The sequence below is a fragment of the Dasypus novemcinctus genome, chromosome 4 (genome assembly GCF_030445035.2).
Source record: "Dasypus novemcinctus isolate mDasNov1 chromosome 4, mDasNov1.1.hap2, whole genome shotgun sequence".
In the NCBI taxonomy this organism is placed as follows: domain Eukaryota; kingdom Metazoa; phylum Chordata; class Mammalia; order Cingulata; family Dasypodidae; genus Dasypus; species Dasypus novemcinctus.
The window spans coordinates 38017954-38036265 of record NC_080676.1 but is presented as its reverse complement, the minus strand read 5'-3'; positions in this window follow the sequence as shown (position 1 = coordinate 38036265).

The window sequence follows — 18312 nt, the reverse complement described above, 5'->3', positions numbered from 1 at the left end:
ATTAGTTTCATATTACTGAAATTTCAAGAAGCAGAAGAAATAAGCATGGGATGTTAAATATACCATATTTTCTTCAAAGCTCTTAGTAGGTAAACATAACTTTTCTTATTAGCTCATAATCTGCTGTCCAGGAAGTAGATCATTATTCTGGATATCTATCATTTGATTAATAGTAAACATCATTCTCTCTTCTAAATATTTTGCCTTTGCTAGGGATAGAATATAAATATAGTTTGAACTATATACTAATGACAGCTTAAAAACTCTTGAATTTTATTAGTCAATTTTATAATGACTTATTTAATAAAGTATTGTTATTTTAGATGGAAAATATCTTGAAATATTAGTTAATTTTCAAAGTGTCATTGCATGCATTTTAACCAGAATTTATTTTTATAGTTGTATAGGCATCCCATAATAACTTATATATATAGACAGAGAGAGTGAGAGAGCAAGTATAGCCATTCCTTCAAAGCATACATAATATCCAAGTAGTAAAATACTTAGAACTATTTAAAAGCATATAATCCCCCTTTTTTTTAATAATAAAAATATGTTTTCTCTCATTTTTTTGGAAGATTGATTTTATTTTTCCCCTCCACCATTGTCTGCTCTCTGTGTCCATTAGTTGTGTGTTCTTCTGTATCCACTTGCATTCTTGTCAGTGGCTGGGAAACTGCATCTCTTTTTTTGTGTGTGTGTCATCTTGCTGCATCAGCTCTCCGTGTGTGCAGTGTCACTCCTGAGCGGGCTGTGCTTTTTTCACATGGGGTGGCTCTCCTTATGGGGTGCCCTCATTGAGTATGGGGCTCCCCTATGTAGGAGACACCCCTGCATGGTATGGCACTCCTTGTACACATCAGTACTGCACATGGGCCAGTTCCACACGGGCCAGGAGACCCTGGGATTGAACCCTGGACCTCCCATGTGGTAAGCAGACACTCTATCAGGTGAGCAAAATCAGCTTCCCATATGTTTTCTCTTAAACAATATCAGTAACATTTTTAAAAGAAAACATATGTGGATTGCTATATGCAAATTGAAGGTTTTATATGACTTAAAGGGCATTTGCCCATCAGGTCTTCAAAAGAAAAACAACCATCCTTTGGCAATTAAAACGCACATACACAAAATCATACTTTTTCAAATTTGAGTTTTAATGATCAATTGTATCATTCAGATATCAAGGATTATTTGCTGTAAGACAATTCCATGAGAAAATCACGTTAGGAGAAATACTCTGTAAAATGGTTTCACCTAAGGAATCAAATGGTTATAATATAACAAACCCAAATACATACTTTGAGGTTATGTATTGAAATCCACTTATTTTTTATTGTGCATCCCTTAATTTATTGAAATGATTATGACATAACCTAATGAACTCTTACAGACCATGAAGACTAAAACATGAAACCAAATTTTTCCTTGGAAATAGTATAGTCCAATGGTAGAAACAGGTACGCAGACAAATAAATAAAAATCTATTGTAGCAAGTGATAGCAAGATGGTTAAATGTGAGATGAAAACAGGAATAATTGAGTAATCTGTCCTGTGATAATAGGTTAGTTTTAATAGAAGAGACATCACTGAACTGGGCAACTGAATGCTTATAGAAATATATCAAATGAGAAAAAGGGAAGGGGATTCTAAGCAGAAGCTACCGAAAGCTATGGCAAAGCACTTAATAATAAAACAAGTGTCCATGCTTGTGACATGAGGAGAATTCAGTATGGCTTAATCCTAGGATGAAAGGGATGGGTGGATAGAATAGTTTTAGATAGTTGGACAGAGATGTTGAAAGTAATAATTTTATCTTGAAGGTAATGTAAATCACTAGCTATTTTAAATAGTAGAGTTATAATATCAGAATTATTTTATACATTCATTATTTTCCTACTCATTCAAAAGATATGTTTTGATTATCTACTATGTGTCATTCATTCTCATATGTGTTGGGGATAGAAGCAGTAATCAAAACAGATATTGTCTTTAAGTTGCTTACAATATTGTTAGATTAATCTAGGTGCGTCGAGAAACATAGACCGATTAATGAGAAGGACTTGGTTCAGGCAGACAGAATAGAAGTAAGATGGATTGCTCAACTAAAAGAAGCTGAAAACTTGTACAAGTCAGGGACACTAGGCATATCAAGGATGAGCTGTGATTCTGAGATATAATCAACAGGGTTTTTGATTATTTAGACTTCAGTGAGAGCCAAGTGACCTAATTTGATGATTTTGAGTTTTCTAGCTTGGGGCAAATTGGTGTATGAAGTCTAAAAACTTTCTGATTGTTATTTAAAGTTAACTTTACACAATTGCTAGAGCATTCTTGGTACATATTTTGGAAAAAATAACCATAAGTCTAACACATTTTGGTCCAAATTTAAACTGACACCTGCATTTTTATAATTGCAATGATATAACTGATTTAATTAATTCTGCAAGAATCCAGATTTTCCTGGCACAAGTGGCCAGATGTATACATGAGTACTGACTAACAGAAATAATTTAGCAAAATAAAAATCAACCCTCTTAGTTTTTTTCATGGAAGGTTGATTCCTGAGTAGTATTCATAAAATTCCCAAATCATTTTCAGGTGATATAGTAGAGGTAATTATTCCAATCTGTTTTAACAGGAAAGGACACAGGAAAGCAATTAAAATGTCCAAATATTTTAAGAAAAATAAATCAGATGTAACATAATTTTCTGAATATATATCAGATGTAAATATATTCTCCAAGTATTACAGATGGTAAATTATTCAACCCTCAATATCTGTAAATTTGTAGAGTGTGCTTTGATATTCATGTGCTGAATTTTTCACAAGAAACTTTTTCCAGTTCTTGGGCTAAAGAAGCTTCAAAATTTACAAATCAAAGGGCATTAAAGGTCATTTAGTCCAATCTTGCAGTTTTAACAGATGTGAAAATTGGATGCCAGAGAAACTAAATTCCTTAAAATGAGCAAATGGTTTTCCAAGGACCAAGACTAGCAACTTCGTCAAATAATTCCCTAGACCTGAGGCCTAAATGATCTGGTATCTTAATATTTCCCAAAGATTCTTATGTAATTTCCAGTCCAAACCATAAAATCTCATGTAAGAGTGAAAAATATTTCATCTGTGAGCAACCAGTCTGGGCTCATGTTGTTTTGGCAAATATGGGAGGGAAGGGTTGCTGGTGCAAAGTGTCAGGGGTGGGGTGATATGCAGGATAGGGTGTACCTGGGGCATGCTTCTATGGCATACGTAAGTGTTCATCTTGTCACAGTGTGTTATCTCAGTGGGTGGAGACCCAGACAATATTAAACTCCTATTCTTGTGAGTCCTGCTATGTTCTCAGAGGGGCAAGGCTCTCTTGAGAACCTAGGCAGTGCCTAATAAAAAGGCAAACAGATCAATATGTCAAACCCTCGGTGTTAATGCATGTAACTATGAACTTTATACTTCAAAAATTGAAATTAGTGGTTTTCACAGGCTCTGAGGGGAGGCAGAAGGAAGAATAGCACAGATGGAACATAGGGCATTAGAATTGTTCTCCATGATCTTGCAATAATGAGTACAGATCACTATAAATGTTGTTAAAACCTATCAAAGGATATGGTACAAAATGTAATCCATAATGTAAACTGTTGACCATGGTGAATGGCAATTGTTCAATATTTGTTTATCAATTATAAAAAATTTACCATAGTCATGTAAGATGGGGAAAATGTGAAAAAGGGAGGGGATGGGTATAACATAACCCCTTATATTTTCTATGTGACTCTTCTGTAACCTAAATCTTCTTTGAAAATAAAGCAAAAGAATAAGACACTGGGGGAATATACAGAAGAAATTGTCACTGTACATAAAAGATAACATATTTATGGTGATGAAAGACAATGATTTTTAAAATTTTTTTATCTTTGTATGTTATTTATTTCTTTATTAGTATCTTGTTTTTATGATTTTAATTCTTTTTTTTTTTTTTGGCTCTGTTTGTGGGAAGTTTTGGATTGCAGAAGTGTCACAACGTGGCAGGGGAAGCTCACTGGTGTGGGTACTGGAGACAGACATTTGTGGAGATGGGTGCACCTGGAGCATTCATTTTTGGAATTTTAATAAGTTCATATGATCATGGGGTATAATCTTGGTGGCTGGGGACCCACAAAATAACATAAAGAACATTGAATTCCCATCCAGGGAAGTCCTGCTACATACCCTAATAGAGAGGCAAGAATCCCTCGAGAACATGGACAGTGCCTAGGCAAGGGGGACAGACCGATATGTCAGGCCCTTAACACTGATGATTGTACTTATGAACCTTGTTCTTGTGAAATTGAAACTTAGCTTAGTATTATATATTGCCTAGATTTACCAACAGAAAGCCTCCTTGTTGCTAAAATATGGCCACGATCTAAGCCTAACTCATCATACTTACTTATTAACTGCCTCCCAGCATGGGACATGACTTCTGGGGATAAGTCTACTTGGCACTAGTGATTATTACCAAGAGCCAACTATCAATGCAGTTGGAAAAAGACTTTGACCAAAACTTAAATACAAATTAGTTTTTATGGCTAAGAGATGCCAAAGTGAGTCAGGAGGACATTCCAGATGTTACACTTATGCACATCTAGGAGGATCTCTTTGACTGCCACAGTTAACAGTGGCTTTAAACAGAGGTGCTCTTGAGAGCTCTAAATATATCTGCACACTATAGGCAAGGCAGACAATCTGAGGAATTTGACACCCTGTCAGTGAGCCTTACCTTGGAATATATGTTCCCCATATAACAGAATTAGACTCATTTATAATTGCCTTATACATGGCTCTTCTGCCCATTTTATTTGAACCTATAATTTGCACTATCCTCACTAAATATGTGTCCCAGAAACTTAAATTTTCAGTCTGTTCATATGCTGGTTGAACCGTGAATCTCAGCAGTTGCAACACCGACATTTCACTTCATCAGACTCGTGCAGGAAAACTAACAAAAGGATGATGATGAACAATGCCCATCTTAAAAAACAGAGATTATTTACAACTGCAAGCAAGACAGTCCCATCCATCTTCCCCATGGAATCTAAGCCCCCTCTCAATCAGAAATAGAGTGGACATCACCATCCTAAAATCCTTAAGATTGAGGAATGAACAAGCATAAGGGGTGGAATGCAACTATAGGCTAAAGTAGACTTATTATTCTAGCAATGGAATTACTTGTAACATTGGTATAAAGGCAGTGGTCACCAAAAGTTCTGAGGGGAGGACAAAGGAGGAATATGTGTAACATGGGGCATTTTTGGAACAACTGAATTGTTCTGCATGACGTTGTAATAATAGATACAGACCATTATATATTTTGTCAAAGCCTATAAAAATGTGCAGTGCAAAATGTAAACTATAATATAAATTAGACCATGGTTAATAACAATACTTCAATATGAGTTCATCAGTTGTTACTAATGTACCCCAATAATGAAAGATGTTAATGGGGAAAAGTGTGCGAGGGGTGGGTTATATGAGAATCCCCCTCTATTTTCAATGAACTACTTACACAATTTAAAGTGTCTTTAAAAATATAATTTAAACAATGTTAATAAAAAAATTTGGATACCTCTTTTGTGACATCAGACAGTTTTAATTATTCCTGCATTATAATTTTACATTATATCACACTAACTAAAGTATCACCACTCTACCAGCTCTAAAATTTTCTTTGGTTTTAATGTTTTTTCTAGTCACACAATGCTCTGAAATAATCTATTGTTTGCTTTACTATCTTACCTTCCCTTTCTATCAACTTTATTGAACACTTTATAAAAGCAGGGGCCACATCTGCAGTGTTCGTTGTCTTAACTACAGAACTTATTATAGATGAACTATAAGGCACTTAAAATATATTTTTCAATAAAAAAATAGTTTCAGGACTTAATGGATCTTCTTTCAGATTCTCTCTAATATTAATTGCTGAAATAGAAATGACTTGGATTCTACAGCCTAACCATGAGTTGGTTTGAATCTTAATATGTGCACAGGATTATTTTTAAACAATGAAAATGAAATCCAAAATTATCACTCTCAATACTCTAAATACACACTTAATACTGTTACCAGATTTTATCTAGGTTCTTGACTATGCTGCAAAAATAAATTTCAAGAGCACACCAGGTGAGTTAAGTTAGTAATTTATTCAGGTAGGGAGGGAAGAGAAATGGGAGAAAACAGCAGAAAATAACAGAGCAGGGGTCCGAGGTAGAAAGGAAGGGGATGAAAAGGGATAAAGAGGGATGCTTTACAACCTACAATTCCCCATTATAGGTTATAAATACCCAGGTTTACTTGCGTGGCCTCATGGCAGAGGAAAAATTGTAAGGGTGGTACACAGAGGACAGGAACAGGTCCAGAGGCAAGAGAGCAGGGCAAGAGCCCTCAGGCATTGTGCTTTGCTTTATAAACTATTATTATTTCACCCCTTTGCTAATGGCAGGGGAGGGTTTCCAGCTGTTTGCTCTTTTGTTTGACTACCCCACCCATTAATCCCTTAGTGAGAACCCAATGATAAAGTCCCTAGGGGACATCTGAGGCTTTTCTTTGCATCCAGAAGTCTTTGTTCTGATAGCAGAATCCTGGGAGTGGGGGGTCTTACAGCAGTCATCTTGGGGGTTACTGATGTCCATGTGGACTCTCTGCCAGGTTCCAGATTCGTCTATTAATTCCCTATCTTAGTAGCCTGCTTTAGTACTAGTATTAATAGTGAAACAATATGACTCCTCATACCAGGTTCAAGGCTGTGCTAATATTAGCTAAGGTATTCAATAAATACTTGCTATGTAAGAGAAATGATTGTTAAAATAATCTAGGATAGAAAATTATCACTTGTTAACCTGTTATAAAACACACATGTATACAGATATAACTCAAAACCACTAGTTCCTTGAAAAATAAAGGGGAATCAATATTGTTAAGAAACTGTATCATAATAATGCTTTCACGTGCAAGTAAACAGAAAACTTGAGTAACAGTAGCTAAAAGATTCTCACATTTATTTTGCTGACATAAGAAACCTAAACTTGATACATTTTCTGCATTTCATTGCTGACTTCTGTGTGATTGAGTTGATAATTGTAATTCTCTAGGCCTTATGAACCCAAGATGGCTACTGCACTTCAAAGCAACATGTCTGCAGTCATTCAATAATAGCATGAAAATGGGAAGGACAAAGGTCACATTTTTCTCCCTTATAACCAAAGAAAAAATTTTGACAACAGTACTCTCAGCAGTTTTCTGTCTCATTGGCCAGAACTTAGTAACTCAACCATATATACAAGGGAGATTGGTAAAAATAGGGCATAGGGTTGTTAGAGTTAAGACTGATCATGAGCTATTGTCAGGAACTCTTTCCATTGCTGCTTCAAAGCAACGTTGGTAAGAGTTCTTCCATTGCTAGAATAATAATGTCTATAGTAGAATAATAATAATTCTACTTTACTCCATTGTTCATTCCCCAATCTTGAGGATTTGGGGAAGGTGATGCCCACTCTATTTCTGATTGAGAGGGGGCTTAGATTCCATGGGGAAGATGGGTGGGACTGTCTTGCTTGCAGTTGTAAATAATCTCTGTTTTTTAAGATGGGCATTGTTCATCATCATCCTTTTGTTAATTTTCCTGCATGAGTCTGATGAAGTGAAATGTAGGTGTTGCAACTCTGCTGAGATTCAGGGTTCAACCAACATATGAACAGACTGAAGATTTAAATCTCTGGGACATATATTTATCGAGTACAGTGCTAATCATAGGTTCAATAAACGCCTAGGACCCATAAAAGGGTCAGAAGAGCCATGTGTAGAAAACCTATAAATGAGTCTAACTCTGTCACACAGAGGAATATATGTTCTAAGTAAGACCCACTGACAAGATGCCAAATTCCTGCGATTGTCTGCCCTGACTATAGTGTCTAGATGTCTCTAGAATCTTCACATGCTTGCTTGAGGCACCATTTACTGTGGCAGTCAATGAGATCCTCCTGAGATGTGCATAAACATAACCTCTAAAATGACCTTCTGATTCATTTTGACATCTCTTAGCCATAAAAATTTACTTGTGTTTAATATATATTTTCCCCAATGTAACAGACTTAGATGCATTTAAATTTCCTTGTATATAACTCTTCTGCCCCTTTTATTTGAACCTATAATTTGCACTATACTCACTAAATATATGTCCCAGAGACTTAAATCTTCAGTCTGTTCATATGCTGGTTGAGTCCTGAATCTCAACAGAGTTGCTACACCTATTCTCCAGTTCATCAAACTCACTTAGGACACCCAACAAAATGATGATGATGGACAATGCCCATTCCAAAAAAAACCAAAATAAAACCAGAGAGTATCTACAAGTATCTAAGCTCCCTTTCAATCAGAAACAGAGTAGACATCACCATCTTAAAATCCTCAAGATTGAGGAATAAATAAACATAAGGGAGAAATGCAACTATAGACTAAAGTAGACATTATTACTCTAACAATGGAGGAACTTGTGACATTGATATAAAGGAAATGGTCACCATAGTTTCTGAGAAGAGGGAGAGAGAAGACTAGGTGTAACATGAGGCACTTTTGGAACATTGGAGTTGTTCTGAATGACATTGCAATAACAGATATAGGCCATTATACATTTTGTCAAAACCCATAAAAATGTGCAGTGCAAAGTGCAAATTATAATGTAAACTAATGACCATGGTTAGTAGCAATGCTTCAATATATGTTCATCAATTGTTACAAATGTACCACAATAATGAAAGATGTTGCTAATGGAGAAGACTGTGTGGGGAGTGGGACATAAGAGAATACCCTTCTATTTTCGGTGTGTTATTTATGTAATCTAACACTTCTATTAAAAAAAAGAAATCCAATTTGAATGCATAATACCACACTTAGTTTATACTACCACCTGTCAATTGGTAATAGACTGAGGCATATCTTCTTATATATCCATAGGGAATGTTCAAGTATAATTTACCTTCCTATTTTTGATATATCTTTGTCCTAAGTTGGATTGTTTTTGCTATTTTTTATTCTTGTAACAATCCATCACTAGAAAGAACATTAATTTTATTCTAATATCTTCTGGAAAATATAATCAAGATGTTTTTATAATCTCAAAAAAAAAAAACATTTGGGATGTGTGAATGATGCAGAATGGTAAAAATGACAGGTAAGCAAGTAGGAGTGACTACCTTAGATACTGTGAACAAGATAGTAATAGAATGCCATATTAATAAAAAAAAGAGTATATGTAAAAATTCCTCTTCCTCACCTCTTTATATTATCATTTGAATTATGTATCAATTTTATTTATGTATCTCCCATCAATGATGTATACATCCATGAGTTCATAATGATGTTCAAGATAAAATAACACACAGGGACACACACATACAACTAAGTTGTCAAATTTGGGGGATGCCAGGAAATAAAATCAGTATTTTTAGACTGATAATAAAGGGAAGTAATTAATTGGTTATGGTTATCCTTCCTTTCCTTTAGAAACTGTGTTTCTGAGTAGCCCGAATGTGGATGAAGAAAGGTTTCTAAAGTACAGATAGGTTACAACTTAAATGAAACAGAAATCTGACATGTATCAATCTTTCATTTTGCAATCCCAAATTTCACTTATAGATTTGTGAAACATGATCATGAATGTCTACTAACCTAACCAAAAGAAAGACAACCAGACTCTAATATACCTCCTAATAGAAATAAACAGCATAAACTATGATGGCAATTTGTAAAAAGATCTAAATCTGAATTGTACGAAGACTTTAGATGTAATTAACAATTTGAAAGCAAAATAGGATATAGAAAAAATGTACAGCAATGCAATGGGGATAAAATGAGCAAATCTTGACTGTGGGAAACTCTGTAAGATAAAAAACTCTGTTTCTTCAAAAAGTCATTTCAAAGGGAGAAATAAAGAGAGAGGAAACTTACAGGTTAAAAGGTAACCATGCACTATAGGGATGCTAATTCATAAAAGGCTACTTACCTTCCCCCCAGCAAGGGACATGACTCCCAGGGATGAGCCTCTCTGGCACTGAGGGATTATTACCAAATGCTAACTAACAATGCATCTGGAAAAAAGACCTGGACCAAAAGAAGAAATGGAAAATACAAATGAATTTTATGGTTAAAAGACTTCAGAGTGAGTCAGGAGGTCATCAATGATCATCCCAAGGAACAGAGAGTGTCTATAACTGCAAGCAAGATAGCTCCATTGATTTGCACCATGGGATCTAAGCTACTTCTCAATTAGAAGCAGAGTGGGCATCACCATCCCAAAATCTTCAAGACTGGGGAATGAACAATGGACTAAAGTAGATTTCTTATTAGTCTACTATAGACTTATTATTATTCTAGGATTGTAAGAACTCTTATCATTGACATAGAGGCAGTAGCCACCAGAGGTTGTGAGGAATGGAAAAAGGAAGAATAGTTGTATTATGGGGGCATTTTCAGGATGTTGGAGTTGTCATGCATGACATTGCAGTGACAGATACAGGCCAATGTATATTTTTCATAACCTACAAGATTGTGCAGGACAGAGTATAAACTATAATGTAAACTATAAGCTATGGTTAGTAGCAATGCTTCAATATGTGTTCATCAATTGTAACAAATATACCACACTAATGCGAGATGTTGATGGGAAAGTGTGGGAGGGGGAAGGAGTGGGACATATGGGAATCCTTTATATTTTTAATGTAATTTTTATGTAATCTAAAGCTTCCTTAAAAATAAAAAGAAATTAATTTTAAAAAGGATACCTCTTAAAGATTTCATATTAATGAATTCTCAGATAATATGAAATGAAAATATATGGATGTTTTTGCATGTTTCAAACAAATAAGTTGTAAAAGTTTTAAATAAATGATCAGTGGGAGAAATATGATCAGTTACTCTATTTTGTTGATATTAAAAATCAGAAAATTTTAGGTAAATTAATGATTTTATAATTTTGATTAAGAAAGTTTATTTAGAGATATTTATTAAATATTAATATTATTATATTATGGCTAATATTTGGTTAAAATAGACTTTTTGGTGGTTTAGTATGGGACTGGATGAGGATTTAGATGACCTGATAATTTTGACATTGGATAATGCTTACACAGATATTCCTTATACTATTCTGGCTAGTTTTTTATTCAAGTTTGCCAAAAAAAAAAAATCCAAAAGAAATTGGTCAAAATTTTTTCTGAGATTCAAATTTTCCTTTAAGGATATGTTACTCTTTAATTGATATTTTGAGACAGATTCAAAGCCAAAATAAAGATAAGTTTTCTAGAATTCAAATTCGCTCATTGTTGACTTTGTTAAAAATATCTAGTTTCATTTTTTTCCCTTAATTTAAGCCTTTCTGTTCTAATTTCTTTCTAATTCTGTCAAAATTTTGGTTTAATTCCATTAAATATTACTGCCTATTCTTATGACTGTTTTGAGGCAATGAACTTTTAAAATTTTATTTTATTTTTTATTAGAGAAATTGTAGGTTTACAGAAAAATTGTGTGTAAAATATAGAGTTCTGATATAATACTCTATTTTTCACACCTTGCATTAGAGTGGTAATTTTGTTACAATTCATGAAAGAACATTTTTATAATTGTACTATTAACTATAACCCATAGCTTACAATAGGATCCACTGTTTTTTGTTGTGCAGTCCTAAGCATTTAGTTTTGCTTTAATTTTTATTCTAGTAACATAGATCCTTTTGAAAGAATGGTGTTCTAAAAAACAGTATCAGTTTGGGGAGAAGGTTATGATATAATAAAATATGGTCTGAAATGTCTAGTGATTTTCTAAGGTTGGATGGTTGGTTAAGGTGACAAGGAGAAATTGGGGCATTTTTGTAGAAAATGTAAATATTCTTTGGGAACTTAAAGAAGTACATGAAGAAAAGTAATTTTATAAACTCCTGGACTTCCAGAGGTTTAGGAAAGTTGCGTACTCAGAGTTTTACCTTTTTTAAGGGGTACGTTAAGAAATTTGTGACCCCTGAAGGGGAAGAATAGAGATAATCTGTATTACAATACGAATTTTGAATGTTATTATTGAAAGGCAGTTCCTCAAAGATAAATCAGGAATACCCACTCAAGGTAACTTGTTATTCTCAGTATATAATTGCCTTTTCCTTAAAGACAAATGGTAAGTAAGTCAAAAGTAAAATTATGAGCATTTGAGGGCTTTATAGTTCAGGTTTTATGGTGATACATAGTCACTAAATTTTCTAACATTACAAAGAAATATATCACAGATATTTATATCATCAATGAGATTTCTCAAGGAATATTAAATAGCAAGCAAAAGGTTTAATAGTTTAGCTCAAAATTTAACAATTTCCTCAATTTATACATAAGAATCCTTTCAACAGTCAGTACAAATCTTACCTAGAATGAGAGAACAGTTATAGTAGTTATATGACAAAGAATGGTTTTATTAATCAAATTACTAGTCATACAGCATATATACTAAAGAAGATGTGTTAAAATATTTTTAGTTTGATAATTGAAATACACAATCATGCCACTTACAAAAAAACTTACTATGTTACATGTAGGATTCTGGGTCTCTTGAATTGGACATGGGTTTTAGGAAAATCCTTTCATCTGTGGGGTTTTAGTTTGAATCACATAATAAAGTGTTTTTATAGTATGAATATTTAAGGGAAATGAATATTTGATCTAGAATATTAAAAGTTCTTACACAATGCAAAATCTGAAAAGATAACAACGATTTTTTTTGGCCTCTTAAAATTTAACTTTTCATGTAAAGTAACCTGCACTTCTTTGGATGTTTTGTACCTAAAGTAAATCTTAGTCACATATCTTAGCAATTCAAAAAGATTTTGGTTAGCAGCATTCAGGTCCATCAAGTAACTTGCCCAGAATTTGAAGGTGGTTAATAAATTTTTTATCTGTGAAAAACATTGAATTTCATTTCTACTACTTTAAATATAGATCAAAATAAGGTTAAAGTCAGTTTAAATCACGGCATAGTCCAAAATGATAATATACTATGTATGTCAGTGCTAGCATTTTTGTCAGAAATCTCTTTAAAGATCAGAAAAATCCATTCTGAGGGTTCTGTGTGTATTGAAGAGGGAAATATATCATTCTTTTTTTTTCTTTTTATGGCAATTATTTTATATATCAATAAGCTACATACTATAAAATTGACAGAAAGTTTAGTGATTGATTGGTATTAAGGATGAGAGAGAAAAAATGAGATTAATTGTTTAAACTTTCTAATCTGCTTGTCTGTAAAATAGAGCATTAATATGTCATGCTTTTTATAAGTCATTATATATTTATAGTTACTGTAGAGTACTAATATTTGATTTAGTCCTTGTGCATGTTACATTTCACATGCATGTTGGTCAACAGTTTCAAGCTATAAATACAATGTTTCTCATCACAGTTTCTAGAGGAAGATTGCTATTTAATACAATCCATTCATTCATTTATTTAAAAAAGAATTACCCTAGACCCTCAAGTCAGAGCAAAGGTAGCAAAAGACCGATCTTACATGAATCATATGTACTTGTTGAGAGAAAGAGACACCAAACACACAAATACACACTCATGCATGCATACATATATAGCAGGTGGGGAAAAGTATTATGATAAGAGCAGAATAAAATAGAGGGAAATAATGGTGAGTTCCATTTTTATCAGGTGATCAGAGGGTCCCTCCCTGATACTGAGATATTTAGCAGTTTTTGGGGTTATTGGTGTCCCAGTAAGAAGGAAGAGCAATAGGTAAGACTCTGACGCAGGAATAAACCAAGCAAATCCAAGAAACAGTGGGCAAGCCAGTGTAGAGATAATAGACTGATCTTCCAGATCATGTAAACTTAGATGATGGGGGGAAATGTTAGCAGTGGCTAGAATTCTGAAAAAGACTGGCTGCTTCTGTAAGATTTTAAGTGGAGAAACATTATCTACCATAAATATGTATATGACTCTCTCTATATACATATACATGTACCTATATATCTATACACACACACACATATACATATATGTATTTATATGTATATATCTAAACTTTTTATTTAGAATAGTTTTTTACAGAGAAAATGAGCATTCAGTCCAGAGAAATCGCATATCTCACATGCAGTTTCTTCTATTACCTTATTTTAGTACAGTACATTTATCAAAATTATTAAACCATCATTGATAAATTATTATTAACAGAATTCCATCGTTTGTGTAGACTTTCTTAGTTTAGCCTAATCTTCTTTTTATTTTCTAGGATCCCATATTGGCTAGCACATAACATTTGGTCATCATTCTCCTCAGACTCTTTCTGCTGCTAGAGTTTCTCAAGCTTTCCTTGCTCTGATAATCTTTATAGTTTTGAGGTCAGGTACTTTTTAGAAGGTTCCTAAAATTGGGAACTTTCTGATGTTTCTCCTGTTAGTAGACTGAGGTTATGGGCTTTTGGATAAAGACCAAAGAGGTAAAATGCCATTCTCATTATGTCATATAAAGTATGTACTATCAACATGATTAAACGCTGTTGATGTTAACTGTTATAACCTGGCTGAAGTAGGATTCCTCTACTATAAAGATACTCATATTTTGCCATTTGCATACTATGCACCTTGGAAAGAAGTCACTATGGACAGTCCACACATAAGAAGTGGAGTTTCTTGAGTGTGAAATATCTGCATAAATTATTTGAATTGCTCAGCTCAGAAGATTTGTCTCTCCCCCCCACTTAATACTCAGCCAATTACTTATATCAGTATGGGCTTGTAGATGATTTTTTTAAATTCTTTTGGTCCTAAGCCAACACTACCTTACTTACATATTTGTCTCACCTTGTTCCAGGTTTGGCTGTTGGGAGCTCTTTCAGTGGCCCGGTGCCCCTTTGGCTTTGTATGATGTGTGTGCTGTGTGTGTGATGGTAGTGGTGCTTTTGCTGTTGTTGCTGCTTATGCATCTGAGATTTCCCTTATTTTCTGGTACAATTAATATGATGTGCTCCTGGCTTATCTGTTTATTTCCTCCCTGAGTCCTAGACTCAGGCATTTCTTCATAGGGCCCCAGTTCCTTTTATTAGAGAATGGTGATTAGTAACCTAGATCTGGGAGCTAGGTGTGCTCCTTACTGCTGGAGTAATGACAATTTCTTGCAGGACCACTTAGCTACCAGAACACGGTAATATATACTACCTTGTACATAAACACATAGCTACAAAGTTTTATTAGGTAATCGTCTGTATCTATTTTAAAGTACCATGAGTTCATACCGATGTCTCCACTCATAATCCATTCGCATATGGATCGTGCTGGCTTTCTCCACTTGCTTATCCGTATCCTCCTGATCCAACGTGACAGAGCTGGTTCTCCCTAGCTAAGTAAATAGAAATTATCCATTTACTTAGGTGCTCAATTCTAGTATATACATATACAGTGGCTTCAGAAGTGTTCATCCCTATCCCTGTGTGAAAGAACTTTATCAGCTAGAGCATGCACAGTGCCTTGTGCCATTCTTCTTTATGTCTCCACTCCTTTCCAAAGTTACTTAGGTCAGCAGAACTTTCTCCCACTCCTGTCATCAAGGCTGTTTCATACATTTGTAATACATTTAGATTTTTTTGTCACACTCAACATAACATCCTGGGATCATTTGACCTACTAAATAACTTTTTAAATATTTGCTTACAATAAGGTTCAGCCTACAAAGTCCTGAGTTTTAACAAATGCAGAGTCATAGAGCCACATTTCAATATCTTACACATGTTTCACCCCTGAAAAATTCCCTAAACTTTACCTGATTATCTCCCTCCACCCAACTCCTGGCAAACATTGATGACTACTATCTCCACAGTTTTGTCTTTTCTACAATTTCATATAAGAGGAATCATTTTGTAGCTTTCTCTGACTGAATTCTTTCATGCAGTGTTACAATATGCTTTTCTCAGTCCTTTTACTTTAAACTCTTTGAGTGTTAATAGTTAAAGTGGGTTTCTGTTAGACAACATAGAGGGTCATGTATTCTTATCAAGTATGACATTCTTTATCTTCTAATTGGTATATTTAGAACATTCACATAAAAAGTGGTTATTAATATGGTTGAATTAATATCTAACATATTTATAACTTTTTTTATTTATTGCATTTATTATTTGTTTCTCGTTTTTCTCTTCTTTCTCTGCCTCCCCTGGTTTTAACTGAGCATTTTATATGAATCCATTTTCACTGCTCTCTTACAATATCAATTCTAATTCTTAAAAAGTTAAATGGAGCTGCAGACTTGGCCCAGTGGTTAGGGCATCCATCTACCACATGTGAGGTCTGCAGTTCAAACCCCGGGCATCCTTGACCCATGTGGAGCTGGCCCATGCTCGGCACTGATGCACGCAAGGAGTGCCCTGCCACGCAGGGGTGTCCCCCGTGTAGGGGAGCCCCACGTGCAAGGAGTGTGCCCCGTAAGGAGAGCCGCCCAGCGCTAAAGAAAGTGCAGCCTGCCCAGGAATGGCACTGCACACACGGAGAGCTGACACAACAAGATGATGCAACTAAAAGAAACACAGATTCCCATGCTGCTGACAATAACAGATACGGACAAGGAAGACGCAGCACATAGATATGCGGACAAAGAAGATGCAGCAAATAGACACAGAGAACAGACAACTGCGGTGGGGGGGGGGGGGGAAGAAGGGGAGAGAAATAAATAAATAAATCTTAAAAAAAAAAAGTTAAATGGTTGCCTTAAAGCTTAACATATTGTATTAGTCAGCCAAAGGAGTATTAATGCAAAGTACCAGAACACTGTTGGGTTTTATAAAGTGCATATTTTGGGGGTAGAGGCTTACAGTCACAAGGCCCTAAAGAGTCCTACTCCTGGTACTATAAAAGGTACTTTCTCACCCAAAATCATTGGTCACATGTTGAAGCAAGATGGCAGGTGATGTCTGCAAGGGTCAAGCCTTCCCTCTTCCTTTTAAGGCTCTGTGATGCCAGCTCTGTCTGAACTCAGCCATAGGCTGGCATAAGGCTCGTCTTTCTCAATGGGGTTCATTTCTTTCTGGACTCTTTGCTCAGCTGTCTGCATAAGGTCAGCTGTAGAACATCACTTTCATCTCTCTTCCCGGGATCTCTGCCATGTCTGATGAGTGGTCTCTCTTCCTCTTCCATGTCTTTTTCTATGTGTCTATCCACCAAGGGGGCAGGGATTCAATGCCCTACTGAGTTGGCTGAATCAAAATCCTAATTTTAATTTAATCAAGTAAAGGTACCCTTTGAATTTAATACAGTCAACGGTATTATATCCAAAGAAACCAACCAGTTTGCAAACATAATCTATATCTCTTTTTGGAATTCATTAATAATACCAAACTGCCACTGTCCACTCTCTGAATTCCAGAAAAGAAATTACAATATTAAAAAAGAAACATCTTAAATCAGTAACAATTTTATTTACAAAATCAAATCACAATCAGTTTGAAGAAACCCCATTTGTATAAATTAAGTTTGTCTTAGGACAAAGTAGTCTATGGCTCCAGATCTACGAATTTATAATCACATATACCCATATATATGTAGCAAGGGAGTCAGCCACCGTCGCTTTTTTTTTGGAAGAGACTCAAAGGCAGGTAGAAGAGTAGGAAAGCTTTGTATCTGAAACAAAAGGAAGGTGTGCAGGAAAGACTTTAGGTATGGCTTTATTGGATGCTGTTAGCATGGGAAACTAAAGGCAAACTAAAAAGAAATGAGATATGCTGTGTGATTAGCTAGAGGAGCATATTTGATTTTCTTAGGTTGGTCCTGAATTTTCTGTGGGAGTAAAAATTAGGGGAGCTTTCAGTTATAGCCAGGTACTGGTCAATTTGGATCAATTGTTAAAGTATTTATTGTTTGACTTTCTGGGATGCTTTCTGTAGATGATAGCCAGCTTTATGGACTGTTTCTTGCAAGCAAAGCACCTAGGTTTCCTGGCCTGATTTCTGCTGATAATGGGTTAGAGTTTCTTGGCCACTTTCTATTTGTATATTTGCTATCTCAGTCCCAAGGTCAATATCATCATAACTTCATGATATGGATAGAGAAGCATGCACATAACTAAATTTCAGCAGAAAAATGGATTGGAAACCAGTGTTTGTCCCTCTATTCCTTAGTTTAGTAAATTATCACTTAAGATATATTTCCTCTTTGCATTCCTCTAAAATTGTAAATGTTGAAAAATAACCACTCACTATACACTGGTCATGCTAAATACTATTTAAATATCCATGTATCTTTTTCCTTCATGATA